General features: G+C 39.3%; 1 long non-coding RNA gene across 1 annotated transcript; it reads right to left on the bottom strand.

The window, feature by feature from the left end:
• Positions 1-625: 625 nt before the first annotated feature.
• Positions 626-2,831, bottom strand: LOC140595193 (uncharacterized). The gene is made up of 2 exons (XR_011996645.1): positions 2,720-2,831; positions 626-2,444 (listed from the first exon to the last, which is right to left on the bottom strand). It is a non-coding gene; the product is annotated as an uncharacterized lncRNA (long non-coding RNA).
• Positions 2,832-7,349: the final 4,518 nt, after the last annotated feature.

The raw sequence follows: 7,349 nt of genomic DNA on the forward strand, positions 1-7,349 counted from the left end.
ACCTTCCACCATGGTAAGTCTTACTATTGTACGTTAATATCTTCATTTCACTGATACTCTTTTCTTCTGGAAGGCAACACTTGCAATATGAATGAATAGTTGGTATCTTTTTATTCCTCCATGACTCTTTCAAGAATTTCTATATGGCGCTACCCTAAGCAACTGTGAGCCATAGCATGTACACCCAGCTGCCTTAATGTCTGTGTGTAGGCAAGCACACTTCTGTTCCGATCTGCCCTGCTGTTTCTGTGCACGTTTTGCCTTGGTAGGCGGCAAAGAACATACTTGAAGCATTCAGCATTTCTCTTTGAATTCACAGGCCTCACTATCTATTCACTAAGTTTTGATTCTTCTGCAAAACCCTGAGGAACAGAGACACGACAAAGTCTGTATGATAGTTTTAGTTCCCAGAACATGGTTATATTCATCTGAGAGTGCCAGAAGATATACACATTTCGGTCATTCTTCCTGGAATATATTCACACACACACACACACACACACACACACACACACAAATAGTTGAAATAACAAAAACTGCCATGTTTCTAACCCTACGATAGGCCATTGTACTAAATGCTTTGCACACACTGTCTCATTTAGGTTCACAAAGGTGGTGAAAAAAATAGCTATTAGCAGCCTCATTTTATTAATCATTTAGAGTAATTGTCCAAAGTTATACAGAAGTAATAAGCATAAGAACTGCATTTTTGAGCTCAGGACTCTGTCTTGCCAAAGCCTCTGCCCTTAAACACCAGGCATTAATGTCTCCTCTACAACGGGCTGCTTCAAAAAACATCTGCTGCAAAAACACTGTACAGTCATTTTAGTAATTTACCAGGGCCAGTTCACACGCACCTTCCATGGTTAAAAATTACAATCCAGAAAATTGCATTGTGTTTTTAAGAGAGTGAAGAGATTTTTTGAATCTTCCAGCATCAACCTACATGATCATGAAGACACGTGAAGCTTTTTATTTTTATGTTTGTTGGTTGGTTTTCAATATAGAGTTTGAATGTAGCATTTAGTGACTTGAGGCTATTACTCAGAACATACAGAAATAAAAGGGGAATCTGGAGGTTTGAGAAGGCTGACATAAGGAAGATTTCATTTACTTTCTTTTTAACATTTGTAAGATATTTCATATACCAAGAATTCTTTTGGCCATTCTAGATTCTTTGTAGATACATGTTTCACGTTCAGCCATTTCTTTTTAACCTCAGAATGACGTTATTGGTGATACTTTCAGTATCTGCTCAGAGGGGAAGACATTTCATTTAGTCATTACATTAAGTTTAGCAGAACAAAAACATTGATTTTTTTTTAACCATTAAATGCAAGAAGGATTTTATTTAGGAATCTGGGATTCCTTTACATCATTTCTGTTAAAGTCACTATCTCAGAGCATTTGTATAAAAGGCCCTGTCGGTTCAAAATTCAGAGGGCTCTTTGGGCAACTTGTTTGTATGATGTTTGTATGATGCTTCACTGAATTTTGTTTTACTTCTATGGGTCAAGTTGATCCTGCCGAAGGACTGTATACTGGCCCATAAAGCAAGTGAGTCCCTTGTGTGGGTAGAGCAGGGATTGACGAACTATGGTTAGTCCCCTATTGTTGTATGGCCTTGGAGCTAAGAAGGGTTTTACACTTCTAAATAATTGGAAAGAAACACAAGAAGAATAACATTTAGCGACATGTGAAAATTATATGAAATTCAAATCTCATTATCCATAAGTGAAGGTTTACCGGAACAAGGCCCTGCTCATTCATTTATAAATCGCCTGTGACTACTTTCAAAACAAAAGTACAGAGTTGAAAAAAAAAAAAAAAGTACAGAGTTGAGTAGTTGCAACAGGCTCACAAAGCCTAAAGTATTTACTACCTGGCCCTTTACAGGAAAAATTGGTTGATCCCTGGTGAAAAGAATAAATACGTTGTTGGATGGCTATTTTAGATACCAGAGGCTTTCGGTATTTTGGTTGACAGCTTTTGAAATGTGCTTCTTGGGATGGCTTAGCTTTCTATATGAATAAGAGTTAAAAGATTTGGCATATTAAACTGTTACACAGATTATAGAATAAGTAAACTCTGAAAAGGCCTTCAGAATCATCTGTTGTCCAAAATGAGCTTTATAGGTTTTTGTTGTCTGGAACCAAATTTGCCGGACATACCACAGCCTTCCCGCACTGACTAGGGATTGTCATTATGTGAGCTGGGGTCTGTGGTAGGGGTGGAGTGAGGGTTACCCATGAAAATGTCCTACCCATGAAGGGCCATCTCTTCCCAGTGATAACGTGCTGCATGGCTGCTGATTGTGGAATTTGCTTCTTTGAAAAACTTCCCGAAGCCAACTTGATTTTTGGTCCTTTGCCTCTTTTGCATAGACAGAGTGAAGTATGGAGAGCTGGGTGATCTCCCAGATAATGAAACAAGAAGCTGCCATCCTGCAGATAGAATTAGCAAGTTTTTTTTTAAGATTTTATGTATTTATTCATGAAAGACACAGAGAGAGACAGAGACATAGGCAGCGGGAAAAGCAGGCTTCATGCAGTGAGCCTGATGCAGGACTTAATCCCAGGATCCCAGGATCCCAGGATCCCAGGATCCCGACCGGAGCTGAAGGCAGAGGTTCAACCCTGAGCCACCCTGGCATCCCAGAATTAGCAAATTTATTTCTGAAGTAGGCTTATTCCACCTGGCTTTGCCCAGCTCCACTCACCTCAAAAATTACCTTCTTCACTTTTGCTCTTAGTGTCATTTGACTTGTCAGCACCACGAAAGATGATGTATCTTTAATCTGGACATTCCCCAGGGCTCCGCAGCCTGGGAATATAAACAAGGGCACTTTTACAACATTAACCCAAATTTCCTATTCTTATTCCTGCTCACAAAGACCTCTGCCCCTCTCCCTGCGTTAACCACAACCACCTGCAATGTGTTTCGGGGTTCCCAGAGATCCCCCTATATGTTCCAGGACCAAACTGTAAGTGCAGTGACCCAGGGCCATCTGCCTCCCTCTGTTTCTCACGTGAGAGAGCTCGGGGCTGCCCCTGTGAATGGTAACCATCGTGGGAGCTGCCCTCCTACCACACCGCCCCAACCCTGCGCTCCCCAAACTGCTAATTCTCCAGGTGCCACAGCAGGGCAGCAGTCCATGCAGAAAGGTGAGAAATGTCTTCCTGAAGTGCACTACTCTCTGCAGCCAGTAAGTTGGCATTTCAAACTTAGTGCTTCTATTTGAGCTCCCCAAATTCCCACAGAAACAGCTTCTTCAGTTGTCACTTCTTTGAAGATTGGTATGTTTATCCTCATTTTACAGATTAAAAAAGGCAACTCACAAGGATGAGCCCAGTGGCACCTGCTGGTGGCACCGAGACCCAAACCCAGTCAAATGCCAAAGCTTTGCTGGTCCTCTTGCTTTTCCAGTCTGGGCTTCAGTCAAGTTCTGATTTTCTTCCACCTTTCACACCTGTTAGATTGTCTCTTATTCATCTCTGCCCTAAACATTTTGAAAAAGTAAGCCAGTCAACATCTCATTTCTAATCTCTTACAGAAATACATAGGTAGTATGGACCTACAGGGCTTTAATTGGCTAATTACCTCAAATCTCCAAGGAAAATGTGATCTCTCTGCTTAGCTGAATCCCTCTAAAGTTTTAAAAAAATGTGGGGAACTTTGCAGTTTTGATCAACATAGCAGAGCTGTGATGTGAAATCTTACAAAGGTAATACTGAAAAAGAGAGAAAATGATAGAACAATTCTCATCTACAGTAGGAACGCATGAAGTTCTACTTGTTAGCAAATTTAATCAAGTTCATATTAATGAGCTCATACACCATGATCAAGTAGGTTTTACTCTAAGAATTCAGGAATGATCAAGGGAAAATTAGAAACTTCCGTGTGTGTGTGTGTGTGTGTGTGTGTGTGTGTGTGTGTGTAGAATACACAGCATGGAGAATTTCACACTAAAATAATAATGGTGGTCACACTAGGTGGCAAGATCGTAGATAATGTTTACTTCTTCCTTTTCCTTCTCTGCAAAGTCATTGAGAATATAACAAAGATCTTACTTATACCAGCAAATAAAATAAAATAAAATAAAATAAAATAAAATAAAATAAAATACCTAGATGATATTTAACAAGAAATCGGCACTACTGATATGAAGAAATTTTACTGAGGTTGCTAAAAGAGGACTTTTTACAATTGAAAACATCCTACAAAAAAAATGCCAAATCTCTGCCAACTAATCTAGAAATTTAATACATCTTCAATAGAAATTTCAAGAAAATATTTGAAATCTATGAAAACATTTTTTTATTTTTATTTATTTATTTTTTTAATAAATTTATTTTTTATTGGTGTTCAATTTGTCAACATACAGAATAACACCCAGTGCTCATCCCATCAAGTGCCCACCTCAGTGCCTGCCACCCAGTCACCCCCACCTCCCACCCACCTCCCCTTCCCCCACCCCTAGTTCGTTTCCCAGAGTTAGGAGTCTTTCATGTTCTGTCTCCCTTTCTGATATTTCCCACTTATTTCCTATGAAAACAATTTTAAGCTTATTTGATAGAACAAATATATCACCACAAATAGTAAAAAAACAAAAACAAGCAAACAAAAAGAATGACAAAGGAAGATTCATTCTCCCGTATACTAAAACATATTTTAAAGCCACAGAATAAAAACAAAAGTAATTTAAAAATAAAGCCACAAAAAATAAATAAATAAATAAATAAAAATAAAAATAAAGCCACAGTAATTAAAATAGTATGCTAATAGCAAAGAACTAGGTACAAAGACTTATGGAACAGAAGACCAGAAGTAGACACACATATAAACAAATTATGATTGCATCATTCAAATCAATGTGGAAATGATCCACAGAGATAGAACAACTTGATAACTAAAATAATGAATGGCATAGAGAAATACCGATCAAGCGTCTCTTTCTGCTGTGAAGGAAAAACCTAGCAAATCATAGTATATTTGTCACTAATATTTTAGATTTTTGTTGGCATTGAATTTTTATTGGGCTAGTGTTGCCTCTTGAATTTGATTAGAATTTCAGATGACCAAAGAATAATTTTTTAATATCAGTATGCCCCCTGCAGTGTTTACACTAAAATATTTGCATTTATATTAATATATAATGTTTTTATTTTATCTTATACAGTTTATGTTCTATGTATGTATGCATTTTAACTAAAACGTATCTGCTGTTCAGCTGAAATCCTGACTTCATGGGGCATCCTGCATTTCTAGTTGCTTAATTTGGCAACCCTAGATGGGTCCCTGACACCATCCACTTTAATAGCTCACAGGTGTCAGGCTCTTGCATGGAAATTACTTCATTTAGACTTCAGAGCAAGTCTTTAAGAGTAGGAGTATCTTTCTTATTTTACAAATGAAGCAAGAGGAAGATCACACAGAAATAACTGAAGCAGAATGTGGGTCCAATGGGACCCCTGAGCCAGAGGACACACAGCTTCCACCAGCCCCTCGCAATGGGACCCCTTAAATCACTCCCCTCATCGTACCAGGTCCTCAACCAGGGATCACTCAAGTAAAAAATTACGTACGTGACTCCTAAAAGAGCTAAGAAAAATCTCTGTCACCCTTTCCCTCCAACCGTGCATCTTTTGCAGAGTAAAATGCTCTCTGCACTCGCAGGAAGGGCTCTTCTCCAACTTTAGGCAACATGGCTTAGAACCAAAAGAGATGAGCAAACTAAAATACTGGCTTAAACTGGAAACACCCGTAGGCCCCTGACTCAGCAGGTCTACTTCCCACTAAGGAAAGAAGAACCTTCCAGACTCAGGGATGAGCTTTGTACAGGGATGAGCCCCAAACTCAGGGATGAGCTTTGTACAACCAGATGAACAAGGACATACCTAAATGAAAGGGTTGTAACCAGAGAAGAACTACAAAGTCAGGAGAAAATACCAACCCTGGATTAGGATTCATATTTAGCTTCATTGGGTCTTAAAAGATTCCTTGCAAATTATAATAATCTTACTTACACTTGAACAAGTAAGCATAATAATATATGTTGCTTTCATCTTTCCAAACATTGTTAGGGATGAACTTATGTGAGTTTGTATATAGATCCAGAGAGAGACACACACAGAGACAGACGAGAACAGAAGATAGCAAGCGATTACAATAGATTGAAGTAGAAATCCATGGAGCCATTTAGCTTTGGACACCAGAATTACAAATCATCCAAGCAGCCAACAATAATGAAATGAATGGCATAGAGAAATACCCATCAAGCGTCTCTTTCTGCTGTGAAGGAAAAACCTAGCAAATCACAGTATATTTGTCACTAATATTTCAGATTTTTGTTGGCATTGAATGTAAAACCCAAATGAGCAGAAACTCCTGTCTCTTTTGTTCCCTGATGAATCCCGAGAGCCTGAGCAGCACCCAAAGTGGAGGAAGCACTCCATAAACATTTGCTGAATGAGTTAAATTTCAGTGTACAAATAACCAGAGGACATATGAGCATATTGGTTCAGAATTTTACCCAATCCAGAGCAAAAGGCAAGGACTTGAACTCGGAAAACTGCAGAGTGGGGGTTATATTCCCAAAGCTGCTCAGATGACATTTGTGTTCATTTTCAGCAATATTTCTGTGCTTAATAATGCTGTTCCAAGGGGCGCCTGGGGCGCTCAGTGAGTTGAGTGTCTGACTCTTGATTTCACTCAGGTTATGATCTCGGGGTCATGAGATCAAGCCCAGAGTCGAGCTCCATGCTCAGCTAGGAGCCTGCTTGTCCCTCTCCTTCTTCCTCCTTGCGAGCACTCTCTCTCTCTCTTTCATTCTCTCTCTCTCTCCCAAATAAATGAATAAAATCTTAAAAATAAAATAAAGTAATGCTTTCAAAGCAGAGGGAGAAAAAGAAAAAGAAGCAATAATGCTTCTCTTCACAGAGAACCAGCCACCAGCTCCAGATTAGTCCTCATGGATAATGATATTAAATCAGGTTTAGCAGTGAAAAGGAAGACTTCTAACCTGGATTCCGTCTGGTCTTCAGATAATTTCTAACTCTCTCTAAATTCAGGACGTGCCTTTTATGGTTTCCAGGTCTGTTTTTTATCTGTTCTGCTTTCCCAGTCAGGATAACAGGGGTGTAGCTCCTCAAAGTGTTCCAAACCCATTGGGACAATCCTATGGTAGAATGGGAGAATAAAGAAGGATAGCATGTGGCTGGCTTCCTTAGAGACTTTTGAGTCCTCTTTCTCAAAACTGGGGGACTGTCGTTGCCTGAGCCCTTCTTCGGGCACGTGGGACGACATCCTTGTGTTTAACATTTCCTTATTTCCTCATTCACTTTCCCTCA

Source organism: Vulpes vulpes, chromosome 13 (assembly GCF_048418805.1).
Source record: "Vulpes vulpes isolate BD-2025 chromosome 13, VulVul3, whole genome shotgun sequence".
NCBI classification, from domain to species: domain Eukaryota; kingdom Metazoa; phylum Chordata; class Mammalia; order Carnivora; family Canidae; genus Vulpes; species Vulpes vulpes.